This window comes from Molothrus aeneus, chromosome 2 (assembly GCF_037042795.1).
Source record: "Molothrus aeneus isolate 106 chromosome 2, BPBGC_Maene_1.0, whole genome shotgun sequence".
Taxonomy (NCBI): domain Eukaryota; kingdom Metazoa; phylum Chordata; class Aves; order Passeriformes; family Icteridae; genus Molothrus; species Molothrus aeneus.
The window spans coordinates 111,203,138-111,224,573 of NC_089647.1; the positions used below are offsets into that span (position 1 = coordinate 111,203,138).

The following is a 21,436-nucleotide window of genomic DNA, read 5'->3' on the forward strand; positions in this document are numbered from 1 at the left end:
GCAGTGTGAAAGGAAAAAAATCACTTTCTTACCCAAGGAGTGCTTTTTTTCCCCTCACATTATCACCCGTCAGTGCTGCAGAAGAGATAAATGTCTGAGAAACAGAATTACTTTATGGATTAACTACAAGCAATCAGGCTGCAACTTCATCAGCATGTTGCCATTTTACAGCTGGGTACTGCTCTGATCTCACTGGTCAGGAGAAGGAGAAATGCCATTAAAACCAGAGAAATTGTCTCAGCAAAGCAGAGAGAAGAGCATCCCTACCTTGGCACCTACATCTGCCTCCCTGTGCTGGGTGATGGAGATCAGCTTCCCCTAAACTGGAGCAGGACACTTTGGTGGGGGATGTGGGCTATTTTTATTTGGAGCTTTTAATTTGAAGTCCTTATTTTAAAGAGTTTGTCTTTCTCTTGTTGAAATGCAGGTCAAAATACACAATTGCATGACACCAAGTTGCTGACATCACTTGCATCACATGATGTCATGAATGCTGTCAACACTGTGCCATATTTATAAAGTAAAAAATAGCCTTTTACAGAAACAGCTCACATTTTCTCTGCTGCACAGCTCTTCTCCTTTTCTTTTATGCATATAACATGCATAATTTACTTCCTTATGCAAATAAATCCTAGCCTTTATTCAACCCCTCTGGTTGCACCTATTTATAAAGGATTAATTCAAAGGCATACAACTTCCTTTTTTCACAATTTCCTGTTCAAGACCTCCCTGTAACACCTTTCAAAGACAGCAAACAAGTTCCCAAATACCTGCTTTTAATCTTACACAAATTAAGTAGAAACAACACCACCCCACCACAAACTAAACAGAAATTAAACACCACCTCCACATCCCCACATTTTTTTTTCCCTCATGTAAGGCAAACCCATTCAGCCTGTGAGCTGTCAAACACACTGTGTTCCTTGGTTAAGGAAGGGAAAAAATAAAGATGCATTGTGTTTGGCCAGGATGGCAAAGCAATGTGCTTCTCACCAGTTGTAAAACTGCCCTCCTAAAACCACTGTTGCCACTCTTTTTGATAATTTTTCAGCATTTTATGATCAGCCAGTGATCAAAGCTGGAAATCACCTATTCCTTTGCATAATCATATTCAGCTACATTTTCTCCCTGGGGCTGGACCGTCTTTGCAGGAAGTTCAGCAGAAGTTCTACTGGAAGATTCCCTGTATTGCTATATTGGCATTTTAAAAGAGTTTTGTTTTCATTATGGTTTTTAAATCACCCTTCTATTTCCTACTCAGACATGTGGCAATAATAATTAGCAGCAAAATAGAGAATTTTGAGTAAATTCAAACTAATACATTCTCTAGCAAAAAACCTGACAACTTTCTTCTTCATTACACATTTCCCCAATTACCTGTAATTCCCTAAGGTTGGAAGACCTGCCCAAGGAAAAGCCATGGATGCCATCACAGCTGGCTGGGTTATCTTTCTTCTGCAGTTTTTAAAGGAGGTGGTGGATGGGGGAAAAAATCTAGGAATTATAAGCATTAAGCCTTGAAGTTAAAAGATGTGGTGAGATGATTTACTTAATTCAGTTGTGACTCTTTGGATTTTTGCAGCCATAATATCATTCAGCCAATTAAAATGGGTCTCATACACTTAGCTGTAGATAAAACATTGTCATTAAGTCCACTTTGCACCACTGCAAAAAGGCCACTGCTAAGAAACCCTGAACTGCATTTCTCTGAGCCTCTACATGTCATCAAGCACAGGTTACTTGGTGAAAAAGCAGAACATGGGAGTAACACACTTGAAAAAATACTGATATTATTATAAAAACTAATATTACAAAGGGTATCACTTTCACAGCAGGATGCTCCTCACATAAATGAAATAACACAAGATCATTACTAACACTCATATTCCTTCTTTCAGAAATTTCTCAAGCTGTATATATTGTGTGACATTGGTTTTTAAATTAGAAGAAGTTAAACTCACCTGCCAACACCTCTGAATTCACAAGGATTGTGAAGAGCCACTATGTGTAACGCAGGAGATCTTTATAATGCTGTATTTGGTTTGGAGCTCCACTTCTGCTTTTGCTTGGTTTGACACACTGCTCCTCCAGTGCTCCCCTGCTATCTAAATTGATTAAATCACCCTGACTGGTGGCAAAGGGGCTGGGACAGCAACACAGACATTAGTTAGACAGAGTAAAATTCACCAAAAGAATATTTTGTGACACACCAAACACTGCTGACACCAAATGCATACTCTGTTGTGGTGTCAGTTAAAACTTAAGTTGTAGTTCTCAAAATTACACTTAGAACAGCCCCATTTTCAGTTGAAGAAAGAAGCTGGGTGTTATAAAAATCCATTATAGGAATGATAAGAAGTGCAAGAAAAATATATTACTTAGAAAATAAAGGAACCTACTCAGATCTGAATTTACTTAATAGAAGCATTGGAAGGGCATAATGGGAGGAAGGATAGAACTGCAGGGCCAGAATTTGTAGTATTCCTTTACTGCAGTTGATTTCATGGCAGTCCCTGCTTTGCTATGCTGCAAATGTGGGTTTGTGCATCTACTGAAGATCAGGATCACACCCACACTGCAACCAGCACATCCCAGTGGAGCTGGGAACTTCTGCTTCCCAGGCTTTTCAGCCAGGAATACAAATGTGCATCCCAGTGCAAAACAGAAATCCCATTGTAAATGCTAGCTCCAGCTAGCATGTACCTAAATTGCAGGAGATACAGGGAAAGCCATCCAAGCTCCTGTGGAACTCTATTCTCTCTCCAGGAGCTGTAAGTAGTAACCTCCCTCCCACCACCCCAGGCACACTGACACTTTTAAATGCTGCTGCTCTCCCTGCTTTTCTAACCTGCCCTATGGATTTTACTGCCCACTCACAGCCACCAGCACTTGAGCTGTGTTTGGATTAACCCACAGGTTACTTTCCTGTGGTTTGTGCTCTAGTCAGTCTTACACCCAGATCCAGGAGGGAATTTGCTGGAGAACAGAAGCCACTGACAGCAGATGCTGCTACAGACCAGGTATCCAGGAGAAACCTCTGCATCCAGAGGGAAACCTCCTGGGGGAGAGGGCAGGACCAGGACTGGAGCAATGTCCCAGAATTCTGGTGAAGGTATGGTTTGAAAGGACATGTTTCCAACAAAAACCTGGCAATACAGCACTGGAAATAACCCACACCCAGCCAAACTCAGCTGCAGGCACTCCAGAACTGTGGCAGTGTTCACAGGGGTCCCAGGATGAGGGAAGAGAGGAGGATCTGACTCCATGTTTCAGAAGGCTGATTTATTATTTTATGATATATATTACATTAAAACTATACTAAAAGAATAGAAGAAAGGATTTCATCAGAAGGCTGGCTAAGAATAGAAAAAGAAGGAATGATAACAAAGATTTGTGGCTTGGACAGAGAGTCTGAGCCAGCTGGACTGTGATTGGCCATTAATGAGAAACAACCCCATGAGCCCAATCCCAGATGCACCTGTTGCATTCCACAGCAGCAGATAACCATTGGTTACATTTTGTCCCTGAGGTCTCTCAGCTTCTCAGGAGGAAAAAGCCTAAGGAAAGGATTTTCCATAAAATGTGTCTGTGACACAGAGCAGCACAGGTGAGAGGTCCCAGATCCCCCCTTGCTGTGACACCTGGGATGGGACACAGAAGCAGAAATTCAAAGTTCATTTACTGTCCTCTCCCTCCACCTAGGAGGGATCCCCTGCACCCAGAACACATCTGGCAGATGTTTTCCAAACCTTTCAAGACTGCCATGAAGGAGATGCCATGGCAGGAGCAGATGAGAGGGCCCTAAACCAGCTGGGATTGCAGGATTCCCACACAAACACCCTCTCCCTAAAACCAGTAGGACTTTGACACGGGTGTCATAACCTCCCTCTGCCCCAAACACACCCCACCAAAAATTCTGGGCTCCAAACATGACCAGGGGGATGAATATAACTCAACTCCCATTCTCCAGCAGAGAACTCAACATTTTTGTGACTGTCTTTCAAACTCTGAGCTAACGTTTCTCAAAATCTAGCATTTATTTTGTGGGAAATTCCACCTTTTTCAATGAAGTTTTACTCTCAAAGGAAAAGATGATTTCCAAAGTTTCCTATGGAATGAAAACCCTGAAATTTGTTTCTTTCAAAAAGAATAACTAGGAATTTTCAATTATATTTAAAGAAATTTTTTACTGCTTAATTTAGATACACTGTTCTTATATTATTTAGCAAATTGAAATGTAGGAAATTGGTGGTTCACGAATTAAATATAATTCATTAATTCATAAAACCTTAATTTTTTATTCCATTTTGAAAATCATTAATGACAGTAGCAATTCAACACACACTGAAGGCTTTGCTCTTCTTTCTGCTTAAAACTTTTTTCTCTGTGCTGAAGGTTTTGTCACATTTTTACTAACAGAACACATATGTAAGATTAAATCAAATTTCAAGTAAAATATGCAGCTTCTTTTTGCACCATCTTATTCTGATTTATTATTTTATGATACAGATTATATTAAAACTATACTAAAAGAATAGAATAGTTTCCATTTTCTAAAATGGAAACTACTACTACTACTACTACTACTTTATTACTATTCTTATTATTATTGTTGTTGTTGTTGTTGTTGTTGTTGTTTTATTCTCTGTGAAATTGCTTGGAAAAGATATTCCATGGGCATATTTTCACATAAAAAATTCATCAGATTTTTCTGATAATCTCTTTTCTGGCTAATTGCACTGGGATTTCCATGAGGAGGGCCCCTAAAAACCTCACTCAGTCAAATGCAGAATTTTGTTTCCTCTGTATACTTCCTTTTGGGATCTTGAGTGCACATACTTTCCCAGCATGGACCTTTCCTTTCAAAATTAACCTGTTCTCCATTTCTCAGATAAACAGACCATTAAGGAGCATCTATAAGGCTGCAAAAAGTGGCTGCTTTTATTGAAAATACACATCCAGGAAAGTTGGTGCCCCACCACCTCCCTTTAGGGCAGTTTCAATTCTGCTCTCATTTGTTACATCCAGGCTTTTGCTCCTGTGAATGCTGATCAAACTTCTGCTGAGCCAGGGGAAGGGGCAGGAAGGATTTCTACCAAAGTGTTTGTTTGATTTGTTTTGTCCTTCTTTTTCTCAAAATCAGAACTGAGATGACCAGAAGTTTGTGTTAATTGGCAGTAAATTAGATTAAATAAAATTTCCCCAGGTAGGGACAGTTTTGCCTGCATCAACTGCCTCAGTCACTTGTGCTTCTCTGCCTGCACTGGAATTTATGACAAAATAAAACCAGCCTTATAAGCACAATGACAAAGCAAGCAATAATTTCACCAAGGAAACACTCTCCACTCTAATAGCACTAATGTGCAGGTGTTAAAATGAAGATCCCAGAGCTTTTACAGAAATATATTTCACATCCACCTACTGTAAACAACATCAGACTCCTCACAATATGACAAACCAAGGAGCACAGGATGCTTATTCTGAGAGCAAGCAGGTACAAAAAATCCTATCACAGATGAATACATAAAATAATAGATCTAAACCTGACATATAATCCCATGAAACTATTTTTAAGATTTAAGCAGTCCTTTCTTACAGAGTAAATTTTCCTACCTTTCTGCTTCCTTACCTGGCAATAATTCATATTAATGAACCAAGGCAACTTGTCTGACTGCAGGCACATAACACCACTGAAGTCAAAACTTCCTAAATCCTTTCATTTGAGGCTTCCTGATGGTCTGAAGTGCATATTTGGAATGTCAGAGTGCCTCACACTGTCAGATTTTCTATTGCCTCAGATTATTTGTCACAGAAGGCTGTCAGGGTCAGGTGCATCAGAAGCCTCCAGGACTGACCCCTTGCCATGGATTTCTTCTCACAGGAATGGGGAAGACATGAGGGGAGTGAAGGATGTCAAAATCTCAACCTATAGGGCAGCAAAACCCCGTGCATTTTACAAAGTTACAAAGTAATAATCCAGAAAGGATCCTAATGGATGAAGTTGACCCCATTCCCACCTCCCTCCTGGTGGCACAGGGTGCCCAGAGAAGCTGTGGCTGCCCCATCCCTGGAAGTGTTCAAGGCCAGGCTGGATGGGGCTCTGAGCAGGCTGGGACAGTGTGTGCACCCCTGCTGATGACAGGCAGTTTGAAACAAGATGGATTTTAATGTCCTTTCCACCCCCAAACCATTCTAAGACACTTTACAAAAGCAGAATCTGCATGAGGGAGCACTTTGGTTGAAATTTAAAATCACAGATGTTCCAGGTCTGGATCAAACCAGGAGGGGCTGTGCTTCAATCTACCAGCAGCACAAAACCAAACCTCCACCCTGAACATCCTCCCAACATGGGCTCATCTAAAAGGAAAAAGCTTTAAAAAAAATTTTAGTTGTCTGCATCTAGGGAAAAAAGAGGAAGTAGCAAAGAAAAGAAAGCAGGTATTAGTGAATCAGGGAAAACTCTTCTACTTTCATACAAACTCCTTTATAAATTTCTTGAAAGAATATTTTGTTAGTTAACTCAGGGGTTTCCTACATCTTTTTTCTGTGTTCTCATATTTGTTTCTTCTTGTTGTTTGGACTGTACAAAACAAAATTCTGCTTCCCCACCCAGTGAGGAATTAACAGCCCCTGTAAACTGAATCACGACGTTTGAACTCGCTCATTCCTGTTATCAACTTGATATTCCCCCTTCCTCCTCCCATTCTCCAGGTTTCTGAAGGAGGCCACTGTGTGGCAGCCCAGTACCAAAAACAGATGGCAGACAGGGTCAGCAGTATCCCAGTGAAAATTTATCATGGCAGTAAATAAATAGGGAGCAAATATTCAACTCTTTGTGTTGCAGTCACAGATGGCAGGAGTGAGAGGGACGGGATTACTTGCTCTGTTGCTGAAGGAGCCCACTCCATGCAGGTGTAGTCAAATATTGTGTTAAGGATCTTCTCCCAGTCACCTTTGCAGGGAAATACTTTGCAGAATAACAGATCTGACAAAATTTCTTGGTGAAGTTTCAACTTAAAATTACCTTTTTTGGTATCATTCCATTTAATTCATTATACAACTTTTATTTTAGAAAGGTGAGTAATATACCAGCTCTTACATAGTCATAAAGTAACTTTTAGCTTCTTTCACTGCTCCCTATGAGAAGCACTGCAGCTGATATAATGGTGAGTTAAAAAAATAAACAAGTCCACAAAACTCAAACCCCACCATTGTGAAGGCAACTCATGCAGGGAAAATAGAACCTGAATCACACAAATATTAACATAATATTTCAGTTCAAAGACCCCAAAGAGTACCTGTGTCTTCTCATTTCTGAAGTGTGAATGATGATTTCCCTTTAGAAAATTCTAAAATAAGCATCCAGAGAGCTCCAAATCTGGGTGTCCTGCATCACGCCTCCTTCTACATCCTGGACAAACAACCAAGTCTGTGAAAATCTCTTTTTTTTTTTTTTTTTTTCTCATTACAAATATGTTCTGATGTGACTTCAGCCTCTTGAGCTGTGACCTCACCCCATCTAGCAAGCTGAGTAGATCTGCAGATCTGGTCACAGTTTGGATGGACAGAGCCAAGGAAAACCTCACCTTGTCCCACAGCTCTGAGGCTGATTCAGTGGTGGAACCTTCTCTTCTGAGTCAGCACTGAGTCACTGGTGGGGCTCAGGGCTGTGGGAGAAGGTGTTTCCAAAGTGCTTCTATTAAAACACAAACCAGCTTCCAGCTGAGGACTAAACACAGCTCTCTTCAGGCAGGACAGTGAGGGCAACAGCTTTGCACAGGTAAAAATTCAGAAAGTCAAGCAGTCTTTTATTTCCTGCATCTAGAAGCTAGATGATTTCAGCTAATGGTTAAATAGTGAAGCCTTCACATCAGGCAGTGCCACTGCTCTGTCTGAGGGGATCAGACTCCTCATCACTCCCACACACAGAGAATTGGAGCTCCAGTCCTGCTCCTCCCACCCACATTTGCCTTACAAACAGAGCCATGGACAGGCTTCATCCTCTCATCCTCCACCACCACAGCTCCTCTTCCCTCCCTGTGAAATGGAGCTGGAGCACTGGATGTGTGGCCCCATGTAAACCCAGATTTTCTTTAGAAAAGCCTGCAGCCACAGCAACAGGGCAAGATTTTGAGGGTAAAGGTAGGAAATGCTGCAGGATCTCCAGAGCTCGCTCGGGACTTAAACCCTTTCCTTCCTTACCTACAGAGAGTCTTCTGAGCAAGTATAGGGTAGAAAGGCGTCCACATGCAAACCCTTACAAGAGCTCATCTCTTTTTAACAGCCTGTGTGAAAAAAATTCTGGTTTTGGTGGTGTTTAGATTCCCAGACACTGAACAGTACATGGGACACACAGACCTTTGTCCATTATACCTGCCAGGACAGGAGAAATTGCTTCAGCTCCTGCCTGGTGCCTGGAGCCAGACACTCTGTTCCTGTCCTGATTTCACTGAAGCCCTTCCATGTGCCACCCTCTGGAATGCCCAGTGGGAATTCCTGAGGGGCTGAACATGGGCTATGCTACCCCGCTCAGCCCCAAATCCTCTTTTTTTTCACCCCCGCTCTGTCCCTCCTCCTGTGGTGCCCGTGCAGCTTGGCCACTGCTCTCCAAACCATTGTCAGCAGTCTGGGGACAGCACAGCCCTCAGGCTGCTGGAAAAGCAGCCAGTGCCCAGGGTTCTGACAGCTGGTACCAACAACTGATGCTTAAATCCAGAACAGACACCCAATTCCTCAAGTCTTCCAGCTGTTGGCACCGAGGGGTGTGGTGGTTTGACAGGAAATGTGTTTTTTGAGATGCTGTGTTTTTGGCCAATGGATATTCAGACTTTAATATTGGCATTTAACCTGGCCATTGGGACATGGACACGCCTCTGAGAACACGGGGTTAAAAGCAGAGCTCTCCCTTGGGAAGCTCTCTTGGGTTTCCGGCGGGAAAGAGTTCGGGTCTCTCCCCCGGCCCAGCTGCTGGCTGGGCAGGGGGAGGGGAAAAGCCATGTGGCCGGGAGAGGTAGGCCTGAGCCCGGGGGTGGAAGGGTGGAAGAGAGAGAGAGAGAGAGACCAGGAGCCATCGGGCAGCCCCCCCTGAGAGACACAGAGAGAGAGAGAGAGAGAAAGCGAGCCGCTGCCTGGGACTGTAACCTTGAGACTTGATAAACATGGGCCTGCGCCGGCAGCACGGCTGGGACGGAGAAGAAGGGGGGGTTCAGCCGGCCACTTGTAGGAGCTTTTAACCCCTTTTTGGAGAATGAGAACTTTACAGAACATTGACCTTTTCTAGAAGATAGATTGGAAGATGAGGAAGGAAATGGGCCAGTGTGAGAGAGGTCTGGGCGAGTGAGAGATAGTAGAAGAATAGAGAAGAATCCTAGTGGGAAGAGATGATGGAGTGGCTTTTGCTGGACTCTTTTTGTATAGCCATGGACAGACCCATGTTCCTTGTGACACAGAGACTGCATTCTAGGGGGAGGCAATGGCCTCAGAACCAAGAGGGTTCAGTGTTGATGCCCCTCGGCCCCAGGGGGTGAAAAAATATGGGGGGGACAGGTGTCCCAAAGGAGAGATTGTGGGGACAGGTGTCCCAAAGGAGAGACTGTGCCTTTTTTAGATCGGGACAGAGCATCCTTAAAAGACAACCCTAGAAGCAGTTCTGGTCCGTGTTCAGTGGTGAGAGCGCTGGACATGAAAGGAAGAGGTCATGATGGCAGATGTACTCCGGGCGGTGCCACGAGTGACACAGAAACACACGAGGCTTCAGCTGTGTTTCCAGGGGAAGCCCATGGCACAAGAAGGACTCCTCTCCTCTTGATGAACTGAGGATTGATTGTCTAAAAGGTGGTGCTGGACCGAGAGTTGGTGATTTGAGGAATAAATGTATTGTGTTGGAAATTTGGTGGGGGGAGGAGGAAATGCATTTGTGAGGTTTTCATTTTCCCTGTGTGTGTGTTCCTTTTTATCTGTAGTTGTAGAGTAGTTAATAAAGTTCTGGTTCTTTTTTCCCTAAGTAGGAGCCTACTTTGCTTATTCCTGGTCACATCTCACAGCAGAAACCAGGGAGAAGGTATCTTCATGGGGGCACTGGCATTGTGCCAGTGTCAAACCATGACAAGGGTTCAAGCCCACAATCAGAAGGTTGGTTTAAAAGAATAAATTCCACAGGGAAATACACAGGGCTCACAGCTGTCACACTGAATATGCAAAGTTGAAGAGGCTACACATGTTCTCACCATAACCACCTTGGGCTTCTTCTGCTTTCTCTGGTGCCTCATTCCCACACAGCCTTTGCCTGCAAGGTAGAAAATTGTCCCAATACTTGTCTCGGGATCTCTCGCTGCTCAGAGTGACCCCAAGAAAATTTAGAAAGTCTCTTTTCCCAGCCCGGTGCTCAAAGAAGGAGTCAGAGCTCTTCAGTTCTCAGTCTCAAGGTTGTTTATTGTATCTTATCTATAACATTTTTTCTCCTGTCCTGCTGAGGCCCACTCAGCAAGACAGTCCAGGCACTCTGCCTGCCCCCAGGGCAGTGTTATCTTTTTATACTAAAAACTACGTGTACAATATTTACAATTACTTCCCAACACCTATCATCTACGTTAGACAGTGAGCTTCTACTCTAAACCAATCTAAAAGTGCCAACATCACAGCAGAAGATGGAGGCCAAGAAGAAGAAGAAGAAAGGCTGGACACGCCCAGATTCCTCCATCTTGCCCCCTGAACCCCCATACCAGAAACCCCAAAATCTACTTTTCCATCCCATGATAAATTCACTATCATTCTACTTAAATTGTCATGGCTTGTAGATCTTCATCTAAGTTTGGTAATTTGCTCCACGGGTCATAATCAAACCCACAGGGGCATTTTGGGCTCTGTGCCAGGGTCTCTGAGCCCCCTGGCAGGGGTCTTGGCTGCTCAGGACAGCCAGAGGGATGTCCAGAGTTCTGACAAATAATCTGCTCATTCCAGTGCTAGCTTTAGGTGGACAGATAACAGTAAAAAAATCCTTAAGGATAATTTTGGGTCATCCATAGGCTGCATTTTAGAGGTCTGGTACAGCTGCATAACTGTATGTTAATTGTCATATATTTACATACATTTACAAAGCACACGTGGCTTTCTCACCAATGCAGCTAGAGAAGCATGCTCACTGATCTCCAGTTTTAACTCAGCAAGACTTTTTTCTTTTTTTCCATAGGAAAATGCCAGTTCCTGAAAAATATGCATATATATTCTGCAGGAACAGATTGATTGAATCAAATCTTCTAACAGCGAGCAAACACACTTCCTAGGGAAACCTGCTGGTTTCCTGCTAGCTCCTGGCCTCCCTGGGAGCTTCCCTGGTGAGCAGCATGTCTGGGCTCACAGGCTCCCTGCTGCAATCATCACAGGCAGCCCTGTCCTTTTCTGTTTAAAATTGCGAAATAAAAATCTTTCTTTTATTAATTAAATGAAATTTCATGTTCCTGCTCTGTGGGAAGTGAAAAATTCCAAGATATTTAATTTTAATACAGAAAGAATGCAAGAATGGTGATAAACTTGCCCATTTCTCCCTCTACAGGAATTTGTGGTTCTGATGAGCCCTTCTTACACATCATTGCTTATTCCATTGCCCACCTCTGGCTGGGTAAACCCAAACCTGAAAAATTAACATTTGAAAAAAGTTAAACTAACCAACTGCTATGAGTTTAACAACAAACAGGAGCCTACATTCCCCAGAGACCAACCATGGAAAGCAGCTGGCAATAAAACCTGATTGCATGTGGAAGTGGTTAGGAAAACAAAACAAAACAAATAATACAACTTCAGCACGCAAAGTCAAACTTCTAATCTCACCCAGGCCTTGGGAAAAAAAATAATCAAGTAGCAGAAAGAACAACTTAATTTTTAAGCAGCACTTTCCAACCATGAATCTCAGAAAGTTTAACGAAGTTTAAAGTTTTACAAATAGAAAAATACACATAAAAATAATAATAATAAGGAAGATGAGCAGGCCAGTGGTAGGTGAGCAGAGCATGTTTCACAGCCCAGCACCCAATCTCCAAGAATTTATCAAGATGAGTGAACGACTCAGATTCTTAAGGCAAAAACCTTGTGCTCTTCAGTTGTTGCCTGTGAGCCCTGGACTGTTCTGCTCCCACTGCCAACAGGCAGAACAGCCCCAAAGGTGGCAGGATTTCCAAACAGCTGGAATGATATCAACATGATCACCTTCTCCCTCCTATAAGCCACTTAAATGAAGTCTTCCTCTTCAGGGACATCTTTTGTGGCTGGAATCTGCATCCCTCTAAGTGAAGGTACAACCAAGAAATGTATTTCTGTTCTTACAGTAGCCTCCATTCCAACAACACATTTCCTACATGGGGAAATGGCTGAGGCTTAACTTTGCCCATCCCAGAGAAGAGTCAGAAAGCCCAAAGACATCTGCCCAGGATCCTGAGGGAGCATTTCAGCATTGTAGCATCTAAGCCAGCATGAGATAATGTTTTGGCTATCTGCTTGAGGTAATTTGCATGACGAGCACACGATCCATTTGTGGCTGGTGTTAAAAACATTTCGGATTAGGGCTGTAAAGGGTGTGAGAGAAACCAAACAGACATCTGGTCATACTGTTGGAATTTATGTGGGAAGCAAGAGAAGTATCTGCAAACCACCAAAAAACAAGATTTAAACATAGAAATGGGGGGAAAAAATCATAGTTCAGCAGGCCAGGATGGCAGGTATGAGGAGGCTGCTCCTCCTGCTGAGTTTTCCACCATGCACTGCTAGGCCGTATAAGTGCAAGGAGAATTTCCATGTTGAAAGATACAGAGGGATTCTCTAAACCACTCGTGCAGAGAACAGTGTGATTAGATTTTCTGTGGCAAGAAACAGACTTTCAGAACAGATTAAAACAGCTCTGAAAAAAAAACCACAAACTCTGCCTTGACATAGCCTTGCAACAAGCACGACACATCCACCCCTCCTTGCAGCAAAGGCATCTAGGGCAGGTGTTGAAGAAAAGCTTGGTATCAAAGATGGGCAAATTAATTTTTATACTGATTTTTTCAGCAGTGAGAGTCATCCCTTTTTGGTTTTATTGCTGCCATTTCTTCAATGCAATAGCTGGAAAACCTGTGGGGAGAGAACCCAGGTTTTTTTGGTTGCAAGACAACACCTGAGCCACCAGATCATGGCATCTTTCTGCACAGAAATGGCAGTTACAGGCACAAGAGAAATATCCCACATGAAAAACAAATCAGAGAAGAGACTTAACATTTATTACTTTTTCGACAGGATTTTTTTTGCTTATTTGTTGATAACGTAGATTTTGAAGGGAGGAAAATGTAACTGATTACAATGGAAGCATCCTTTTTTTAAATAATTCTCAGTTTACTTAAAAGCTCAGAAAAGTGGCAGCTCCAGCAACCAAGGCATTCTCCAAACCTAGGTATTTATTATAAATATTATTTGCTGTTTAAAAGCAAAATGTCTTCCACTAGAGGACATGCTGCCTCTTGAAGGGAAGGAGGAGTTTCTCCACAGTCCTAAAGGAAAATCTTACTTTTTAAATTGATAGTCCTACACATATTTCAGGCAGGACAAATATACTCAGTCATTAAGACTTGTGTTTTGAACAATACATTATTTTCATCTGCAAGGAAACATCTCCAAACTTTGGGAATTACAGACCCAAATCTTCATTTTTAAAGTTAATACTCAGTATGGTCACCTTTGGCACAAAATGGACTTGCAGTTTAGATAGGCACCACTGATAATTCTGAGATAGAGAAAAGAACCGAACCTAAAATTTCTAGAACTTGGAGAGCTCTTAGAGTGCTTTGAGAACTGAATGATCAGCTTGAGCAAAAATAGCAGCACCATGAACTTAGCAGTACCCATGAACTTATAATGCCCAGTCAAACCGAAGACAAAAAAAATTTAAAAGTTGGCTTGTCTTGCACTTCCAAGTGAAATTCCAATGTCCCCAAGGATGAAAGCAAGTGCTTGCAAAATTTAATATAGGAATCCTTTGCACCTTCCTATTTTATGTGAGTTCCTGAGTTAGGAGCAGATGGGTTTTGCAGATTTAAATCTTTAGGGTTTGACTGCTTGAGGTGCACTTAAATACTTCTCATTGCTGCTATTATAATGAACATATTTCACCAGTTAATAAGGTAGCAAACTTTGAAATGCAGGCAGATGGGCAGCGTGGGAATTCAAGTGAACTTGTGTTTCTGTGGGATGGAACAGCCTTGTGCCATCAAAGGTGAAAATTGTTAATGGCTAGAAGTCCAACATCTGCTACACCACCTTCACATGGTTCATGTGAAAACAAAATCCATATGAATCCCTGGTAGGAAGCAGGACCTCGTGAGCCCCCTTCAGGCTCACAGGATGCCCTGACCATCCCTGCCTGGCTCGTGCCCAGCCTCCAATTTCACCTGTCACATGAAGCAGGGCTGAGCAGCACTTCAGTAAAATATCAACCTTATACTTTTCCTGCTTTAAAACTACATCCTTATTTAATATTTTAGGGAGATAATATTTTTAAATTACTATTGATTTCTATTTTACACTTTTTTTCATGTAGCAGCAGAAAGCTTCAAAAATGAAACTGTTGCTGAGACTGATTTTGCCTTACCAACATTTTTCTTATCACCATTCTGTTTAATAAAAGACATTCGTTAAGAAAAAAAATTGACTGTTTTTAATTTTATCAGCGTTCACCCTGAAAACAATATTCAAAAACTTAAGCAACAAGCAGAAAATGAAGCACCCTTTCACCCTGAAAAACTTGTATTTGATTTGCAATAATTTTTATTTCAAGACTTCTAAACTTTTTAATATACAAAGCAAACATTTACAAACACATTCTCCTCATCAGAAAGGATCCTACCTCACATTCCTTCATAGTTTCAAGAATAGAAATTGTTGAAACTTGCACATTCTGGTGCCCTAATGAGTCTCAAGGCAGAGGTCACTCCTCCAGCTAAGGTGACTCTTGATTAGGGTGTGTAGGTACTTGCACAGAGGAGTTGTTTGAAAACCTTCTACAATTTTTAAACAGCTATAATTAGAAACACTGGCACAGTTGAGTGAATCAGAGCAGCCACACCAGTGCTGGACAGTGGAACAAATCTGCCTCCCTCCCTCAAGGAAGAAGAAACCACACATACATAATTCTGCTGGTATAAAAAACCTAAATTACCATACCCCTAATTAGTTAAAAAAATTATGCAAAGTCCAAGCCCTGGGAGAGAGTTGTGGTAACAGAGTTCATTGGCATTTCCATGGATAAATATCATTTGAGAGCTTATTTATTGAGTAAATGTGGCTGTTGGTCACCTGACTCAGTACAGATTCTTCCAAGAGCTATTTTACAAATTACTGAGAGAAACAGGTAGGACAAAACTGCTTCATCCTGCTTCCCAGGACATAGCTGCTTCATCCTAAGGAAGGAAGATAAAGCATGTCAGGTAAATCACACCCAGCAATGCCTGTTCTCTCCACTGTAACTGGAGCCAGGGAGATTAGCTCTGATAAAGACACCTTCTTCAAATACCTGTAGACATGAAGGGCATAAAAGATCATTCCTGCTCTAGCTAAGGTCCCAAGAGATCAAAACCAACAAGAAGTAATTGTTTAGAACAGAAATCTCCCACTTTAGGGCAAGAGCTGCACCTATAATCAACTGAAGCAGAGTTACCACTTAGTACATTCACAGGGCAGAGCTCCTCTGCTCCACCAGCAATCCCAAAGGCTTTTGGCCAGACTGCCTGTGTGGCAAAAGGTTGGATGACTCCTAGTGGATAAACCACATCCTGACACTGGTCAGGAAGAAACCTGAGGACTTCCAAGTCCCTTGAGGACAAATTACTCAGAGAAAAATCTATAAGGGTTCTATTAGTAGTAGTAGTAGTATTTAAAATACAAGTGCCTTAAAATAGCATGACCAGGAAGGGTGGATTCAGGGAGTTGACATCTGACAGATGTTGGTAGTTAAGAAAAACTCTGGAATCCAGCCCAAAGACTCACTGACTGAAATAGGCTTGACACCCAGATCTAACCAGGGAAATAAATGCCCAAATCCCTCCATCCTCTGGTGCCTGGGTGCCAGATGTGTCAGTGTCTAGTCAACAGCAGAGAGGCCACAAAGTACTTCCTCGCTGTTACAAACAAAACCCAGTCCTGGCATGTGTCATTTAATAAATGTGCCTTTCAGTCCTTAATGTTGTGGTTCCCAAAGCAGCCCAAGCAGCAGGAAAGGAGGATTAGTGTCTTTCCAGAAAGGATGCAGCAGTGAGTCACAATCTCAGCACTGCTGTGAGTCACTTCAGCAGTGCTGCTGAATGGCTCAGCTATGAACATAAAGCAACAAAACATTCCCTTTGCATTAGAGATCACAGGCAAATCCCAAGATCCAGACTGGGAGATGTCTGTGGTCCAACCCTGTACCCAGATAAGAACTTCCCCTCTGCTTCTGCTCACTTTTGTGATGACAGGAAGCAGAGAGGAGCTGAAACAGGAGACAGCTGGACTGTAGCTGTGTTTGCAGCTCTGCCCATCACCCACCGGAGCAATGAGCTGCACCAAAGTCCTGACTTTTCACTGACTGTGGGAGGTGCTGCTTCTCACAATCCAGTCTGTGCCAGTCCTTGGCAGTCACCCTGCGCCTCTCTGGGAGGTGGACAGGACAACCCTCCCTGGGGCAGGACAACCCTCTCCAGGCACAGGGCCACAGGGGACAGACAGGAGCTTTTCCTTCCAGAGGGCAGAAAAAGCCATCCTCACTGGGACAAATCTCTAATAAATAACTCTTTTCCCAACCTAGGTCCAATAGGACCTAGAGTTGGAGTCAACATCTTTCCTGTAAACAAGTGACTTCTCTCTTCAGAGGCTGGACTTTCACTGGAAAGCCTTTGTGTTTTCTGCTAGCAATGTCACATAAGTTAAGTCCTCAGCTTAAGCTCAACTCAGATGGTAAAATAATCCCAGAAAAAGGTGATTCCAAAGACTCTGCCTACTGAACCAACCAGATCATTCATCCCCCAACCCTTCTTCTCATGTTCATCAGAGTGAAGTGAAACTAGGTAAATAAACGTGAAGATTTCCAGCAAATGAGTCCTGTAGGCAAATCTAAGCCCTTGAACAAGACACCTCTGTTGTTTCTGAGAGGATTGTGCATGCAGATAAAGCAGCAGCTCACAGCTTAAAGAAATCACAGCAGTTCATGGCAGGATATAATAGAATACCTGGCATTTAGATGGAGATGAAAAATACCTTCCATTATATAAAAACTCCAAATCACAAATGCCACCACACAATTTTAGATTACATATTTAGTGAGTAAGTAAAGCTGAGCAGGGAACAAACCCTTCTCATTAGTGAGAGACTTACCTGGATGCATTATCCAGTTACTTTTGGATGACTGCAATTTGAGAATTGCTGCATTGCATCTCAAGTTCAAATTCTCTTGGAAAAGGAAGGAAAAGCTTGCATGCAAGGAAAAAAAAACAAAACAAAACCATAACTAGAAAACAAAGGTTTGAATTCAGATTGTACATGAGTTGCATTTTCCAGCTGTTTCTGTCAGTACTTTACTGCCAGAAAGCCCCAACCCTTTGTCTCCACTTCTGAAAGTATTTTATAATATAGAGTTGATGGAAAAGACAAAGAGCTGCTAAAACCTTTTCTTTACTATTTAATTTTCAGCAAGGTACATAATAGTTCAAAGAAAGTGGTATCCAAGCAACAGGTTTGAAAGGGGCAAAGTATTCTAAGATTGTTCAGTCAATTATCATAGCCTGTTAACTGGCATAATTGTCTTCGATGCAAAACATGCTTTTTATAGTTATAAATAATCACAGAATATCCAAAAGCTATATTAATAATGAAGAAAACCATCTCTTTAAGTATTCTTCTCACACCCAGTTCACACTCATATACATTTCCTCCTCTTGCCAGAACATCATATCTCACTGGAACTAAAAGCTGACACCTTGAAGCAATATATTATTTTGATTTTCAGTAAACTATAGCTGGGAAAGTGATATTTCTTAAAAATATATAAATTTATAGATATTTAGATATACAGATATATAGATATATAGATATATAGACTTATGTCTGCATTCAAAATATATTTAATGTCAGATCCCCCTCTCTGAACAGACTAAAAGTAATTTTCCACTGTTTTATTCCCTTAGCTCCATGGAACTAAAGATTATGGGTAGGATCCCACATAAGCATTTTTAAAGAAATAATAAATAACACAGCACCACAGAGAATCTTTTAGATCACAAGAATACATATTAACCATGGCCTAAGAGCTCCCCTGTGACTGCTGAGTCAAGGTTTCAGGTGATGATTCACAAGCCAGAAAGGACACAGCTTGACTTTCAGAGTTTTCCATGGTTGGCAGATAGATAATCTCCATTCCTGCAGTGAACACAGCTGATGGAAAGACAGCAAATGGATAATCTTAGAATGCTGTATCTGCAGAGCTGGGCAGCAGTCCTGGAAACATTCATATTTAACAAGCACAGTGCTGTTCAGACACGTAAAATGGTGTGTATGTGCTTGGAGCATTAGGCTTTGGTTCAAAAGCCAGAACTGCACCTTCTGATGTGACAACACCTCCTCAAAGCTGCCACAGACGGGGCTGTTTCCCACACAGATTCAGAAATGAAAAGACTTCTCCCAGAGCAAGGTATCTGGCAGTGCAGAAATGAGCAGGCAGGTTAGGAGGCAGCAAGAGAGCATCAGTGAGGAGCTGCAGCCATCAACCTTCCCTGCCTGATCCAGAGCTGCTCTGGCAGAACCTCCTGAGCCTTCCCTGTGGCCAACCAAGCACTTGGGCACAGTTTATGGAAGCACAGAAAGGAAGGAAGGCATATGGCACCTGCCTGGCTCCCAGCACAGCTTCTTGTCCCAGATCTCTTCCTGTCTGCATTCCCCTGTGCCAGAGAGATCCTGGGCACAAGGATGGGGAGATTCTTCCTTGCTCCCAGCCTCCAGCTCAGGACAGGGGCACTGCAGGGTCAGTCCTGGCAGCCCCTCCCTCTCAAATCCTTCTCTGCTTGGCACCCAGGGATCCCACACACCTCCACGGTGATTTCACCAACCCCTTAGGAAGGGGGCAGTTGAAAAATTGCCTTTTGTCTCAAATAGGAGACGTAACCTTGTCTTTTCTGTCATACATCAATATGCAAAGTATAAGGAATGAATTACACTTGGAGATGAATACAGAGAAATTAACTTATCATGGGCCAGCCTCACAGCTACCTGCTTTGGCTCCAAGGTGATTTCTGCTTTCCACTCAACTGGTTCAAGTCAACCTAAGCCTCAAGATAATTCATGGTAATCAAATTGTGTGGCAAACCACAGTTGTTTTTTTTTTTTGGAAGAAGCTTTCCAAAAAAAGGCTCTTTAATGTGGCATAAGGTCTTTCCAATAACTGTCAAATCTGATACCACTTGATTAAAGGAAGAAAACACCTTAAAATGTTCCCCATGTAAAAACTCTGTGACAGTTTTGATCATTGTTGAGTAAAGATGTTTTCAAAATGCAAATTCACAAATGGAAGATTCAGCAAATCTGGCATCACCTTGACTGCAAGGAAACAAAGAAAACTTCTTTTCTGGCAGGGAAGGTAAGTAAGGAAATGTTGCATTATTTGTGCAATTAATGTACATTTACACTAACCACCCAGGGCATACCAAATACCCTTTGGACAGATACATCCACAACAGGAGGGAAGATGGATCTTGATAGGGTTGAACACAATATTCAAAACAAAGCTGGGGCAGCAGTGACTGTGCAGAAGGTGACTGCAAACTGCACATCAGCAACAGAGTCTGAGGAGAGCGACCCATTGGTCACAACACACATAAATAAAACTATAAAGGAATCAGAAGCCAATTTTGCATGTGATACCAAAAGTGGCAAGAATGAGGAAAGTGTTACCAGATTTTTGTAACTGTCACCTATGACACACTCTCTCAACAGGGCGCAGAAAACAGATGATGATGATGATGATGATGATGATGATGATGACGATTATTATTATTATTATTATTATTATTATTATTATTATTATTATTATTATACCCTTGTGTGCTCATCCCCCTTGAAGCATAAGGCACTGTATGTTCTGATGAGAGTTCAGGTCTCAACAATTACTTCGGGGGCACAACCCAAGCTGTTAAACCCTTGTTCTAAAAGCCAGTCTGCAAAATGTTAATATAATTTTTTAGTGTCTCCTGTGCACTCAATGGCTGATACACTGCATATCTTAAATATAGTCCTGCCACCAAGCTGTGCATTGGTAACTGATTTCAGACCAATTTTTCTTTGTTGATTACAAAGTGGTTTTAAATTAGAGCTCCTGCTTTGAGACTGTGTACTTGGTTGAACCTAAAATTTCATGATTGTCAGTACAATTCTGAAAGCAATACAAAGCAGTACACAAATGGATGCCTCAGAACTAAATGTAAACAGCTCTGTTCCAAGCCAATAACCAGTAAGTAGTTGGCAGGTGCTGCTTGAGCTTGCCACCTACACACACAAAATTTGACAGAGGATGAAAGACAAGTACTGTACTTGTGTTCCACCTCAAGCCCTCTAAATTCACTGTTGGGACTGACATTTGGGAACAGATTTCTGCAAAATCACAGTGAAGTATTTGAGAAGCTCAGCTGTGCTTCACTCTGCTGAAGTGGCACACCAAACTCACTGTACTAAGAAGGAAGTTGTAGCAAAGGATTTATTGTGCAACTGGGATGTAGATGATAGCAATTCCATTCTCTTCTGCATTTTAGATATCCTACCTGATTGCACCTCTATTCCTGAAACAAAGATATCCCATCCTTAAATTGATAACACCACCTCACAGCAGTGTTTTAAAATAATTATATACAATCTAAGTGCCAAAACTGTGGCACCTGACTCAATAACAGTACTTTATGTGGATTCACAAGCTGACCTTCCATAGTCAACCTCCCAGCAGATTCTGTTTCACCCTTCAAATTTCTTCTTCTTCTTTTTCTTCTTCTTCTTTGTCTTCTTCGTCTTCTTCTTCGTCTTCTTCTTCTTCTTCATCGTCTTCTTCTTCGTCTTCTTCTTCTTCTTCGTCGTCTTCTTCTTCGTCTTCTTCTTCGTCGTCTTCTTCTTCGTCTTCTTCTTCTTCTTCTTCTTCTTCCTCGTCGTCTTCTTCTTCGTCTTCTTCTTCGTCTTCTTCTTCTTCTTCTTCGTCTTCTTCTTCGTCTTCTTCTTCTTTCTTGCTTTGGATGCCTGCAGGTGACAAAGATTCCTGGAGGTGCAAGATCCCACATCTTGCTGTTCAGGCTTAATTCTCTTAGGACCCCTGGAATGTGAGGACAATCCAGTCCCACAGGACACCCCTGCAAGTCCAGACCAACCAGGCTCAAAGCTCTGTGCAAAGATGATGAGCTGAAGTCCATTC

General features: G+C 42.1%; 1 long non-coding RNA gene across 1 annotated transcript in view; it reads right to left on the minus strand.

Annotated features, from left to right (window-relative positions):
* The window catches only part of LOC136571313 (uncharacterized), a 123,288-nt gene extending 105,710 nt beyond the window's left edge, over positions 1-17,578 (minus strand). The window contains exon 1 of the long non-coding RNA XR_010785697.1: positions 17,371-17,578. This is a non-coding gene — a long non-coding RNA (uncharacterized lncRNA). The remainder of the gene's footprint in view (positions 1-17,370) is intronic.
* Positions 17,579-21,436: the final 3,858 nt, after the last annotated feature.